The following is a 14,724-nucleotide window of genomic DNA, read 5'->3' as shown; positions in this document are numbered from 1 at the left end:
TGGAGCTGCATTGAATAACAAAAATCTCATAAGAATGGAATAAAAATTTTCTGAGAAATTAATATCAGATATTCAAAATTCCCTGATAGAAACTATCTGGGGAAATGGTCATGAACCCTCAGTAATTATTGTCAATATTTCTCTCCACGAACTTCATGTTAACATGCAACTCTCTTTAAAGATTAAATTACGTTGTTCTTTTCGTAATTTCTTTTAAATTAAGAAACTTTGAGGCTCGAATCCCACCGTAACCTCAGTTACATCTTCGAGGTGTCTTTTTATGAACTTTAATATCTGTCTTCATACTTGGTAAAGCTTTAAAGCCGTATTTATGCAATTAAACACACAAGCCTGCATGTATATTTATTAATAAATAAATGATAAAAGGGGCTTCCCTGTCCGAGCGGTAACGCCCACCAAACGCAGTACGAAGCGAAGAGGACACGGGTTCGAATCCGCTGTTGCCCTAGACGTGCTGTGAATCTCCGTGATGTGAATTCTGTTCTTCTACTTGACAGAGGTTTATGAGTCTTAATTGAGAACATAAGCCTGCAAATGTATTTTGTATGAATAAGCAATAAATAAAAAAATCAAGGAGTCGTTATTAAAAGATTTCAAGTATTGAAAACACGATTTAATTGTTTTATTGAGCAATAATTTTCAATTTTGCGTTGACTGAAAAGCATTTCGTCTTGATTATTTTATGTAAGGGATTATTATATAGCTTTTTGGTTTCAATATAGACAATTAAGTCGTTTTTTTTAAACTTTTCTACGGTAGACATCTTGGTTTTGATGATGGGACAGATGACTAATTTTGAACTGGAGTCATAAGGGTTTGTAAAAATTGTCATAGCTAATCTAATCCCCAACTCCTGTTCTGAATATCAGTAGCAGATAAATAAAAATTCGCTTCAGAAAATGGAGTCAGAAGTTATAAATTTTGGTGAACCAATAAATAGACACGCCGGCACACCCAAGTCAAAACCTGTTGAGCGTAAAAAATAATTAGATTTAAAATCTGAAAGCCCAATTATATAACTAAAATTTACACTCCGCAATCAACTTCTTTTGAGCGCGAATGTACTCGAAACTGCTATCAACGCTACTTCAATAAGTGAAATTCTAGGCACACCTGTGAAAACGAAGATTTTCCAACAAATTTCTACTAAGAGGAACATAGCCAGATATAGCGTTAGAATCTTTAGCTAGGGAAATAACGTCCAATTCTAAACTACAAGCGCTAGAACTAATCCGATTCACTAAAAGAGATGCAAATAGCTCACTTTTCTCGGACATAATATACCCGAGGAAATGAAAACCTGGTACCAGATCCATCCTACAAAAGCATGCGTTCATACAAAAGCATGCATTCAAACAAAGTATGCACCCTTTGTGGGCAGCCTGCAGAGTAGGAAACAATACGCGGTGCCCTAAAATGCACCAAATCAAAAATTTAGTCCCACTACTGGTTCGTCCCACAGTGGACTGATCGTTAAGACACGGTTCCCATCAGATCACTGAAGTCAAGCATCACTGGCTGCGGTCAGTGTGCGGGTGGGTGACCACTTGGATCAGTCTGCGTAGGGACCGAGGGTGTGCGGTATTGGTCCTCGTTAAACTGTTCTACCGTGAAGTGCTCGACTTCGCGTGCAGGTCGTCGGGCTACCGAAGCGGGGATGCCATCCCCTCCGCAGAGGATCAAAATTGTCATGGCATGTCTTCGGATCATCCTCCAGGATGCTTCCCAGACCGTTGCCAATAGCCCATTGTGCAGCTCTAGGGCGACGTAAATTAACAACAACAACAACCCACTACTGGTTCGAGCTTTGTTTAAGGAGTTTCGCCATCAGAATCTTTCAAACTGTATCGTTCTGGCAACCGATGGATCCGAACAATCAGACAAAATAGACAGAAGGTGCATATACCTTCAAAGGTTATACACAGCTTCCTACGCATACTTCGGTCTTTACCGCCGAAGGACTGACCATTTTCTTCACCCACAAACATTGCGTTACCAGCAACTTCCACTGTACTTTTCTAATAGACAGCCGTTCGATTCTTCTTTCTCTCACCTAAGGCACCCGAAAATCTCCGACAATCTCTCTTCTTCTTGACCAAATTGCCAAATAAAGTCAAACAGTCTCTCTCATTAATTTGGGTTCCATCTCACACAGGAATAAAAGAAAATGAACAAGCAGAGAAGCTTATAAAACAAGCGCTAAACCAAAATTTCATTTCACATCCTTCATCACCTTACGATCTCAGCTAAGCCTTTCTTAAAGAAATGCTCAATATAGAACTCAGTGTATGGAAGGATTGCAAATGCTCCCTTTCGATTCCCTCACCTTAATGAATCTCAAGATCACCATCCACTAATCAGCTCCCATAATCTTGATGTCCTAATTGCCGGCTCAGAACTAAATCTCTTCCAACTAATGCTATTTAACACAAGTGCAAACTGATACAAAGCCCAAACTGCCTGTACTGCGGAGGTGTCGACACGAACGATCACTTCCTACTGGAATGTTCCTTATTCCAGAATGCTCTCTAAGAACTCTACCAATCCTTATCTCTTCAGAATTCAACATTTACCGATATCGTGAACTTGTCTTTCAAACCAAACTCCAAACCCTTGCAAATTTTTCCTAGCCACAAACCGTTTGACTTTTCACAGCAACTTCTTGCTATCTAGCCTTACCATAAGCATCATTTATGGAAATACAGAGCTATAAGCTAACGCAAAGAGCTCGTCATATTTTTCTACAACCTACACTCTAAAACAGGGATGGCGAACCAGTGGCACGCGTGCCACTTATGGCACGCCACCGATCACGAAGTTTACTATGAAGCACATTAACAATTCAATTAAAATTCACAAAAAAGAACAATTAATGCCAAGAAAGCAATTAATAACCACAAAAAAAAACAAGCGAACAATAAATAACTAGCAAAAAAAAATTAACTAACATCTTATAACCCTAATATAAGTTATTTGTCATCTAATCTGCAACAACAGAAGTCACACTGATGTTACTTTAATTTGAGTTACTCGTATAACTGAGACATTGCAAAAGTTGAGAATTAAATTTTTTCGTAGTAAATAAAGAGTTTTGAGTTGATAAAATTTAGTATTATTATTTACCCAATAATCACGAAGTCCAAACTATTTGTCGGCATGTCTATGACCTCATTGCAATATATTTTAGAAAAATGGCACGTTGGTGCATGAAGGTTCGCCACCCCTGCTCTAAAAATTCAAAATTTTAATAGCATCTTAAAATCTAGGGGCCTCCCTGGCCGAGCGGTATCGCCGGTCCAAACGCACTGTTAAGCGTGGAGGTAGCGGATTCGAATCCCGCCGTAACCCTGGATGTATTCTTTGTGATGTCTCTCTCTGAATTGTTCTATCTGTATTTTCTACTTGACAATGACTTATAAGCCTATATATTGAGCACACAAGTCAGCAAATGTATGTAATTTCAATAAATCAATCAATTAAAATCTATTTGTGTATGAAAAATATAGCTCAGAAATAGAGTTTTTTGATTACTTTCTTGTAAGCCTTAAAAAAAAGACTTTTTTTCATTGAAATCAGTCTTCACTAGTAAGAAGTCAGCCTTTCATATCTCTCATCACTTTTAAGTGACAGTTGTTTAATGCAAATTAGTATCGATTTGTAAGTAAATATTATTTATTCCTTTTGTTAATTTTTTAAAGATTTTCGTATTGTAAACATTAATTTTAATTTTTTTGTTTTTTATTTATGCGCAGTTTACAATGACGACAAGTTAAGTATTATCTTTTCATAACATCTGTTTTATAAAGCAAAATATTTGAAACACATAAATTGTATAAATTGTATATTTGAAAAACTGAAACTTCTATTAGATTTTGCAGCTAAATATTACTTACTTCCGCTTTGCAAATGAATACATCTGCATATTGAATGTTTTGAAATATTAGTTGCAAGAAAATGTAAGTAATATCTTTGTAAAATTCGTAAGCTTTGAATAAAGGTATTCAAATAAACACTAAATTTAGGTAGAATTTCTTCAAATATTTTAATGTATTACATAATGTAACAGTGAAAACAACATTTTGGTTGTTTGGCTTTTATTTTTAAATATCAGTATTTTAATATAAGTTTGTTAGTAATTGTGCTCAAAAATTAGAAAATATGTAAAAATTCAACATTTTAAAGTAACACTTCTATTATCTTATATTTAAACTTAAAACGCATTATTTCCCTTTAATTTTTAAAAAGAAAATATGACTTCTAATAACTACTAAGCAAGGTTATCACTAAAAAATGTGTTTTATTATATCAAACTATGATCTGTTCATGATTTGTTAAATTTACAGCAACATGTTTACGTTATTGCAAATTCTAATATTCAAATCATTTTAAATTCTTTTCCAGGTTGAATATTTTTTAAATAGCATTCAAAATTTAAGTTTTAACAATTTAATAAGATGCAATAAAAATATTTCAGTATTCTTGCGTGATTACTTAAACAAAAACTTAGCTCAACTATTAAGACGGTCGCTTTTAAAGTTAGCGATTAATTTTAAAGTTAGCGTATTCATTTCTCAATAGCTGATTGACCGATTTGGTTCAATACTACATTTTGTCACTTAAAATTGTAACACTTTTGAGTGTTGAAAAAATATTTTAACCTTACAAATCATAATATTCTCAACCACTATTGAATAAAATAATAAATTATGTATTATGTCTTGCATGAAATTTTTTTGGATAAACGAAATTTATAATGGTGTTCACAAATTTTTCAATTTACACAAAAGGTTTCCGACCTACGGCGAAATAAGTGTAAATTACAATTAACGTAAAATTGCTCAAAATTTTGACCTCAATACCGGCTTAAATTATTTTGTGCAGATTTTCCAAATCATGGATAATAATCGTGGCTCGGGGGAATAAGAGCACTCGCCTTCCAATGTGGTGTTCCGTGTTCGATTCCCAGAGATGGCAGGTCAAAACAAATTCGTCACCACAGTGCTGACGAAAAATGTCCTCAGTGGTAGACGGATCATGGGCTATTTCCGTCTGGTTGACCATAGGAGGTTTTTGTGGTTTTCCCCTCCATGTAACGCAAATGCGAATTAGTTTCATCAAAAATGTCCTCCACGAAGTCAAAGTTCTCACTATACTTGATCCAAGAGTTCTCTTGTCTTCTGGACTGTGTTCAAAACAACAAGGCTTCGGAGTTGAACATTGATCGTCATAAATCCAATAAAATCGTAGCTACTCCTCATATTTTGTTGTTTACACATCTAAATCCATCGATAAGGCGGTGCGATTGTTCTGAGAAAGTCCGTTTTTGTGCCTGATCTAGTAACTTAATAGCTTAAATTAGTTAATTTACATATTTGTGTTCAATTCTTTGAACCATTAAGTTTGACTTACAGAAGAGTCAAGAATAAGTCCTCACTTTTTTGTGCAAATTAAAATTCTAATATATAATAAAGAGTATTCTGAAGTTTAACTTCTCTAAGTTCTGACTGATGTGTCAGGGTTTAGCCGACCACTTTCCTCTAGACAGGATGTTCCTGATCTTCAGGTGGAATAGGTGATATTATAGGGAATAAGAATTATGTATAAAGTCATAGCCAGAAAGGTATTATGGTATAAGTATCAAATTTTACCTTTTATACTTAAATAATTTATGACCCCTTTACTTCAAAATTATTAGTCCTATCAATTTTTTTGTTGATATTATTTAATTTATGGTAAATAGAATATATCTAGGATCCAATAATTTGCTTTTAAATTGCAATGTCGGAGGTGTAGATCAACACCTCCTAGAAGAGAGAAGGTCTCAACACGGATCATGTTTACTGTTTGACGTAACGAACATAAACTTCGCAGTGGAAAAATATAAGAAAGATGTCACTACTTTCAGGGTACTAAGCTGCGCAGTTGAGAAAAATACGAAAGATGTCATTACATGTGAACTACAAAAGGATCAAATTGTTTGTTTATGCTAACCCGTGTTGAGGTATTCTATCGATAGGTTTAAGTATTAAACTGTACCTTTTATACAGAAAAAAAAACTTTAACTTTTGAACTATTATTTATTGGTTAATGTACTTTCATATATTTCAACATTTCCATACTTTCAAAATCCCGTATATTAATACTTATTAAATATTAATTCTATTAGTTTTGTATTAATTTTATTTGATTCAGCGTAAAAAAATACATTAGATATAATTATTTACTCGTCTAGATAGCAATATTTTGCGTTTTTCTGAGACGCTCAGTACTTTTAAGATGGCATATCATAGGAGTGGGCAAATTTCAGACTTTTATATTGGTCCATGTTTCATGTTGATGTAAAATAACATTTAGACGAAGAAGAGAAAAACACTAACGAAATTTAACGAATCACTGCTAAGGAAGTCGGGACTGAAAGCATCAAATTCTGTAGATTGGCAGTGGAAATAGGGAGGAGTTGAAAAGCGATTATTAAAAACCTCCTAGTCAATCAAATTGAATTGAGAAAGTTTACCATACCAAATTTTTTACTAGTAATTAAATAGCTGCTTTGCTTCAATATTTCAACCCCTAATGGATATGTTTTTTGGACTTCATTTTTCTACGATTCTAAATATATATATTAAGGGTGCGGATTGCGAAACACCTTAAATAAACTTAACTTTTTATGCCTTCATACGACGGATTCATAAAGGTTCATTTAAAGCATGAAAAAAATTAAATGATATTTTTAAACAATTATAATCTGATAAACAACGCCACCGTATTTTAGTGACAAAAAAGTTCATTTGAAATTTATTTTAATTAGAAATAACTTCGAAATAAAAATCTCTATGTTGAAAGTATGAAAACTTGAAGCAATACGTAAAAGTTTTATTATATATTTAATATAAAAGATTCGTTTAGCGATGTCTTCGTTTAGCTTATTTTGAAACCTCAGTTTCAAAATTGATTTTCTGTTTTCTCTAATAAGTATTGATAGTTCATACATTTTATTTGCTTACAATAATTGTATAGTGAGTAAAACACTATATACAAAATTACGCAAACATTAAGAATAAACTTAAACGAATGAAGTTTTTCTAGTTTTATGTATAATGTAAATGCATATCGAAAATTTTTATTTTGCAAGAAAATTATTCACTTACCTTATAATTCTTCATTTGATTCGATTAGATTAAAATATTAAGAATAAAAAGTTGGTATTTTTATTTTTAAATTTGTTAATATTATTTCTAAACCAATTGATTCAAAAGTATTCTTTTAAAAAGATAAAATTTTTATACGAAGCTCAAAGTAGCTTCATATTTGACGAATGTGTAGAGGTGTATGGTAGACGGTGACAACTGGTGTGGAAGTATCTTTATATCTTAGTCACACACAATCACGCAAACTGCGAGGTATTTCATAGAAACAAAAAAAAAAGAGACTTGTTAAATGCATTTTATTGTTAGAATTTGCGTGGCATATGTCATTCATAAATCGATCGTTTACTATTCAACTATGTTTTCACCATAGAAACGTACGTCATAGGTGCGCGAGATGTAGAATAAACAATCAGATCTCCAGCGACGTCGAAACAAATTCGGAATGGATTATAAAACAAAATAAATATTAAAGTGGTTGTAAACAAAGATAACCATTAGTGATAGGGTTTAAATGTCACGAGGTCCTTTTCGAGATCATTGACAAAACATAAATTCTCATGCTGACCCTAATGGTCTCAACTATATTACCGGTCAGTTCAGCTTAATAAATTCTTTTGGCTTAGTTTGAATTTGGTGAAATGGTAATTCCTGTTTACGTGGTTATTCGTTGAAAAATTTTATTATTGAACTGTTTTGTCAATGATTTCATTTCGTCGTGGTATAGTGGTTATTAGTTGAAATTTTTTGTTCTCGGACTATTTTGTCAATGATCTTGAACTGCAGTGGTTTTTATTTTATCATTGTAAATTTTAACAAAATTTGGTTTTTAGGTGCTTTGACTAACCTTAATCTACAAGGCTTGTATGAGAAATTAAAAAGGACATTAGTTAGAAAACGGAAGCGATGTGTGCAATGGCATATTTCCGTGCATGTGCAAAGTTTGATTTTAAAAAGTTAAGCTTAATTTTAAACTGATGTAATTTTGCTGCGAAGAGAAATTGTTTCTTAAAATTTTGTTTCCGCACTTAATAGGCTAAATGTTATTTGATGGAGGGAATTTAACAGTTTTTGTAGAATTTTGAAACAACGTAAAGAAAAAAGCATTGAAAAGTTTATTTTAAAAATTCGTCTCCTTCTTTTTTAACCTCTTCTGGACTGTGATAACATATTCGGATAACGTGATTCTTAACACGGTATCTTAACACTAGATTGTCCAAAGAAGTCACTTTGACTGCTTTTTAATTTGAATTAGAAAAAACAATGATGTATATAAGGACACAATTTCTTAGAATTTTGTGACGTTTGGTACAACATATATTTTGTTATTGCTAATATTCACTAATAACTTGTTATATAACTGTAAATAATATAAAAAATATTAAAAATTGATTTAAAAAAATTTCTTTACGCATTATTCTTTCACAATGCAGTCATTTTGACTGCTTTTGGGCAATATAGGTACTTACTAAGTTTCAGTCTTTCTAGTGTTAAATAAAACGAGACTTTCTGACACTAGCCTTCCTTTCTAGCGGCCCGAGATTACGCCTCCGATAACTGAAAGCCTCCACACGGTTTCTTATAGGTAGTCTGATCAGACCACTATGAAGGTAAATCAGTTTACGAAAGAGCCATTTAATAGAAAATCTAGTAAAAATAAGAAAGTGGTAGCAAATATACGTCTAAAACTTTTTTAAATTTCTGAATATATTTGTTTTGCCTTATTTACTGGGCAACAACTACAGATTCGATTCTCAAATATCTATGATAAATTTCTCTCAATTACTTTCAAAATGAAATTTAGGTTCATGCGCATAATTGGTTCACTTTCTAAATAGTCTCCGCAGACTACTTATTAAATACAGCTTGGGGGCTTTCTGATGCAGGAAGTTATGCTCAAGATCACACGATCTCAACTTGGAACTCTCGTAATTGCTCGTAATTAATCTCGTATTAGCATGTATAGAGTTTTGCATGCTGGCTTGAGGAAGCGCTTATTTTTACTTCCTCCCTTTCTGAAGGGGTTTAACAACTTTAGAAGAAAGAAAGGAAAGGCTTGTTCAAAAAAGTGCGTAATTCCTTTTTTGGAAAGGGACTTTTAAGGCGATGAAGGATTTTCAAAAATTTTTTTAGAAATTATCAAGAGATTGGTTTGAAATTTCCAGTATAAGTTTATATTTCTAAAAACAACTAGTATACAAAATTTCAAAAAAATATTTTGAAACTTAAAAAATTAAAAAAATGGAAATTTAGAATTTTTTTTATATTATTCCGCCTGTTTGAAATTTGCTAAAAGGACATAAGTCTTTCAAAATATTATATATTAAATAACATAAAAATAATTGTTGGCAGTACTTTTTCTATTTCTTACTGTAGAAACGAATAACAGTAAAAAAACAACTCAAGAACCAGCGTTTTTAGAAAAAAATCATCAGATCGCAATAAAAGATCATATATAAATTTAATGCTACTTACTAAATTGAAAAAAAAAACTTTTTCAACAAAGGGTTCATAACATTTACAAGTATACAGTATAAAACGTTCAGCTGAATATAATAAAATTTCATTTCGCTGGAGCAGTTTGAAATTCATAAATTTGTCGAAAAAGACATTAAAAAAAAGACTTTTTCTAGTTATTTATTGAAAATTCTACTTTTGAACAAATATTTCCTTTTTTAAACATATAACCATAAATTTGAACTAGTTAAATAATTAGATGCTTTAAAATTTAAACACAACTTCAGAACACAATTTTCAAAAACAAGCAAAAACGTATTTAGGCATACAGCAAGTGGCAGACCAGAAAATGTAAACAAAGGTGCGTGGATAAAACAAAAATCACCATGCCTTCCTCAACTTTTCACCGATTCAGAAAGATTTTGTTTTAAAATGTTCAGTCAAATGTTTAGATTTCAAAAATATAAAAAGTAGAAAATAAATTTTTCGACGAATTTTTGTTCATTTGAAAGTATGTAAAAATCTGCTTACTTCTAACAAATAATCCTTAATTCTAAAATTTGTGATTTGATAAGTTACGGCTTGCAAAACTTAAAGCGCCTTTTTTTAAAGAACTATCAAACAGGAAATATGATTGCTTTTAAAATCAAGTTATTTTTCATTCTAAGGTTTGACTGCAGTATCTATGAGTTTAAAATTTCTAATGTTTACAGTAAAATAAAAATTCACGTATCAAATACTTAGGTAAGACCTAAATGAAAAATCGGTACATATTACAATATTATACCAGATTGAATTTACCCTCAACGCTATTGCAGCATATTTTCTCACGCATTTTTACAATATAAAGCTCCGTTTAAATTTTAATGCTCTGAAACTTTTCAGAACTTCGATTGGTTTAGGGGATAGCTTATTAAATTGGTTCAAATTAGGAAATTGTAATGCACGAAATCATTTGATAAAAAGATAATCCTTGAGCATAATGATAAACTCAGATTCTACGTAAAAATTATTTTAGTAATTTAAAACTTTTGTAATTTAAAAATGGTATCAATAGTTCTGAATTATGAAGTATAAAAAATTTTGGATTATTGTATCAATAATCAGAAAAAAAATCATCTAAAATTTTAATAAAATAGGGAAAATAGTTCCTAAGAAATTTAAATTTCAGAAAACTTTTGTTTTAAATTAAAAAAAAACTGATTTTTTTATAATTGTTTTCAAAACATGGGGAGAATTCCCACAATCATTTCTATATGTATGGTAAAAAGTTAAAATAACAATAAAAATCTCAAAAATTCTCTCTCTACTAAATATTGGGTTCGCAATACGCACAACTCCATGCAAATTTCAGAATTAAGAATCCGATTTTGTTGAAAATAAGATATTCTGGAAAAAGTAATTTTTTTTGTGTGGGATTTCATATTTTAATTAATTGTCTGCTTCTGTTTGAGGTTAGCCTCAACATCATTAAGAATCAATTTTAGTGCTTGAAAATGCAATTAAAAGTTAATTAGGTTTAATCACTTTTTCTCATAGTTTCCCCCTCCACCATAGTTTAACTCAAGAATGAATTTAAATCAAAAACAATTACAGAGCTTTTGTAAAGGGACTTTAAGACAAACCTCTCTTGGAATTTTTTTTATTTTTATCTTATTTAATTTTGAAACATTGATATAAGGCGTTCCGAAATTAACTGATTAATTTAGAGGCATCGAATATATAAAAATTTGACCACAGAATAGGGTCGCAAACCACGTTAAGGGGTTCGACCGAAAGCTTAAGGTTTCGTTAAGGGTTTTATCGAAGAAAAAAAAAAGACAGAGTGCATGTGACCTCATAATCATTAGTTTATATGGCGCCTGTTTTCGCATTCAAGATCTCTTGGCGAGATTTTTCTTCACTTTCTGCGTAAAGCGTCTGATAATCATTTTAACGTCGTTGTAGGCAGTGCAATTTTTCGAATCACGCAAAAAGTTTCCGACCTATGGCGAAAAAAGTGTAAATTGAAGTTAATATTAAATTTCCCTAAGACCTAAATAACGTCTTAAATTTTGAGTTGATTTTACAAATCGTGGCCGTGGTGGCTCAGGGGATAGAGAGCTCGAATCCCAATGAGGTGAATAGGGTTCGAATCCCACAATGGCGGGTCGATACAAACTCAGTACTCGTAAACCCAAAAAAATTTGGTTGGTTGCTTAGTGACGATTATAACATAAAATAGCTCACTGAACTTCTGAGAAGTGAATATTGGGCTCTTTAAGACTGTATCCCTATACTTGATACTAGTGAAAGTGCCTTTTTCAAAGATATGTAAGAATGTGAGGCCATTCAGTAAGAAGTCTACCCTGTCCATTAAATATTCGCCACGATCGTAAACGATTATTTTGTATAACGATAAAGTGGATTTCTGGTTCTGTTCATACGAAATTATGATATATTCGAACAAGGGATCAGCTATTTGTTAAATATCCAAAAAAAAAATCGATCACTATGAGAGACTAGGTTTGATGATTTGGGCAAACCTCTTGCTGAACAGCCGCATATACATCCATATCTTTGAAAGAGGCACTTAGACCGGTTTGAGGGATAAAACTTAAAGCCCTCTCTTTGCTTCTCAAGTTTCTATTGATCCCTGATTTAATGGTCTTGACACAGCCCCAACGAAAGTGATTTTCTGAAAAGTGAAAACATTCACCAGTAGATTTAGCCAATCAGATCTCCAGACCTCAACTCAGCAAAACAAGTCTATGTGAAGAACTACTGAAAATCGCAGTTTTCTACCGGAAACAGTCTAAGGTCAGAAAGCAGCCACATTGCCATGTCTTAAAGATGGAGTCATGTTCATATTTAGCCCTTTTTCGCTCGGTTCTGCGGCCTCTGTTTCATACCTTCCAACTACAATGCACGATTATGCGTGTGTCAAATTATTTTATTTTTCTTGTATGTTCATACCGATTGTTCACATCCCTCAGTAAGACATGGTTCCCCGTAGATCACCGAAGTCAAGCATCACTGGCAGCGGTCAGTGAAAAGTCCGGTGACCACTCTTGTGAAGGGACCGAGGATGCGTGGTATAGGTCCTCGTTAAACTATTCTACCGCAAAATAATAGACTTCGTACGAAAATCGTCGGGCTACCATAGCGGAAGAGGCATCCCCTTTGATGAGGATCAAAATTGTGATGTCATGTCATTAGATCATTCTCAGGGATGTTCCATGAACGTCTTCGAAAGCCCATTGTGCAGCTCTAGTGTGACGTAAATAAAACACCACTACGAATAGCTCATACCAAATTTCAATACACTATTTTTACTCTTCAAAACCCACTTAACGTAAGGAAAAGGGATTCTGCTTATTCTATGAGCTAAAGAGATTTTTCCATTTGGATCTTCAATTAGTGATAAAGAGTTCTATTGAACCTAGTTAATTAGATTTAACAAAGCACATTTAAAACAAGATGAAACAAGAAAATAATCCAAACTATCAGGTAGTTAGTGAATAAGAAATTACGTTAATATAATTCTCCATAGGTTAAAATCTGATTTAAATTCCCTTTTCGGTCTGAGGAGAATCCTTAAGACTTTCCCTGTTTAATGTAATATGTAATACGAAAAATATTTAACTTTTTTTTAAGAATCTCAAAAATGTTTAATTTTTTGTTGCAAATGAAGTTTATTAATGTTTTAACTTTATTCAAATGACAGAATAATTGAGATAAGCATCTGAATATTCTTATTGCTGTTATAACAGTTCCTCTTAATTTTTTTAACCAAACACTTGTTTAGATATTGAGCTTCTAGTAGCTTCCGCGATAAGCCTGTTTTTGATTCCCTGATAAGCACGTATTACTTTAAATATTTATTTTTTTTGAAAATTTTATTTATTGAGAGCTCTCAAAGTTTTACTCAATACTTGTTGAATTCTAATTGAAAGTATCAATTCTTTCAAAACTTCATTTATAAGATAGAGCATAGCATTTCAGAATATTATGCATGCAAAATGAAATTTCTAATGGTTACACGAATTTCTTTTAGGCTTATTCGTGTACTTGACTAATTTTTGTAAAATTACTACATACTGCATGTACTAATTTTTGTGAAAAAGAATATTTTTTATCAGGGATGCAATAAATGTAGAAAATTAGGCATATTCTATTAACTATTTACAATTATAGTTGAAGAGTTTTTAAAATCGGTGATATCTCTCGTTAAAGTTTAAAATTTCGCCGTTTAGCAAGCAACTTAAGAACACTTCTTTAAAATTTCTTGCAATGGTGTCAAAAATCGCTGAAAATTGTAATCTTAATATCCTGTAAAATTAATATTTTTAAAGATCCTGAATTATCTATACACAATCATTAACTTTTAAGAAGTGTCCCACAAGCTTTATTCCCTAAACATCTTTTATTTTTACTTATAAATACTCTTTAGTTTGTCTAATACGCTCTTCTTATGAAACTATGTTTTCAAAAAACAGATTTAGGTAAACATAAGTTTTTTAACTAATTTTGGATTGAATTTTTTACCGTTAGTACAGAAACTAAGTTTGAGATTTGTAACAAATCTTTATTTTGTAGCAAATCTTTTATAATATTTGCTTAAAAATTTTAAGCTAACGTATCCTGACACGAATGGGAATTGAAAATATTCTGAATGCTAATTTGAGGGTAAATATTTTAATAACCAAATTGAAGTAGACAACATTTTTCATGCCACTTCAACCTATGCTAGAAAGTACTTTCAGGGTGTTAAATAATATTGTGATAAGGTGCGCTTTTTCCAAATGGTGATATTTTAATAAACTATTCTTCAGTATTGCTTTAAATAAGTACTTAGCATGTTTTCGGAATTTTCACTAAATAACAGCACAAGATGCAAAAGCATCCTATTACTTACATCCTACTACTTTATTAATATAAATAGAAATCTTAGTATTTTTTACCTCAAATGATTTGAATATTTTGCAGTGGATTATCATTATATTGCTCTAAGACCTTCATTTATATTCAAAAATCCTCATGAAAATGACTCATAGTGTACCACCTTTTCTGAAAGTAACCAAACAGCAGAGTATTTGACCAAAAAGTTTACTAAATATTG

General features: G+C 31.8%; 1 long non-coding RNA gene across 2 annotated transcripts in view; it reads left to right on the top strand.

Moving 5' to 3' along the window:
• Positions 1-3,276: 3,276 nt before the first annotated feature.
• Positions 3,277-14,724, top strand: part of LOC139427147 (uncharacterized) — a 71,173-nt gene continuing 59,725 nt past the window's right edge. The window contains exon 1 of one of the 2 annotated variants that reach the window (XR_015430422.1): positions 3,277-3,678. This is a non-coding gene — a long non-coding RNA (uncharacterized LOC139427147). The remainder of the gene's footprint in view (positions 3,679-14,724) is intronic. The other variant, XR_015430423.1, reaches the window with a different exon arrangement.

This window comes from Parasteatoda tepidariorum, chromosome 11, assembly GCF_982258835.1.
Source record: "Parasteatoda tepidariorum strain Cologne lab strain chromosome 11, Ptep-v5.0, whole genome shotgun sequence".
In the NCBI taxonomy this organism is placed as follows: Eukaryota; Metazoa; Arthropoda; class Arachnida; order Araneae; family Theridiidae; genus Parasteatoda; species Parasteatoda tepidariorum.
Note: the sequence above shows the minus strand (reverse complement) of the source record. Positions and strands in the feature narration are given on the sequence as shown.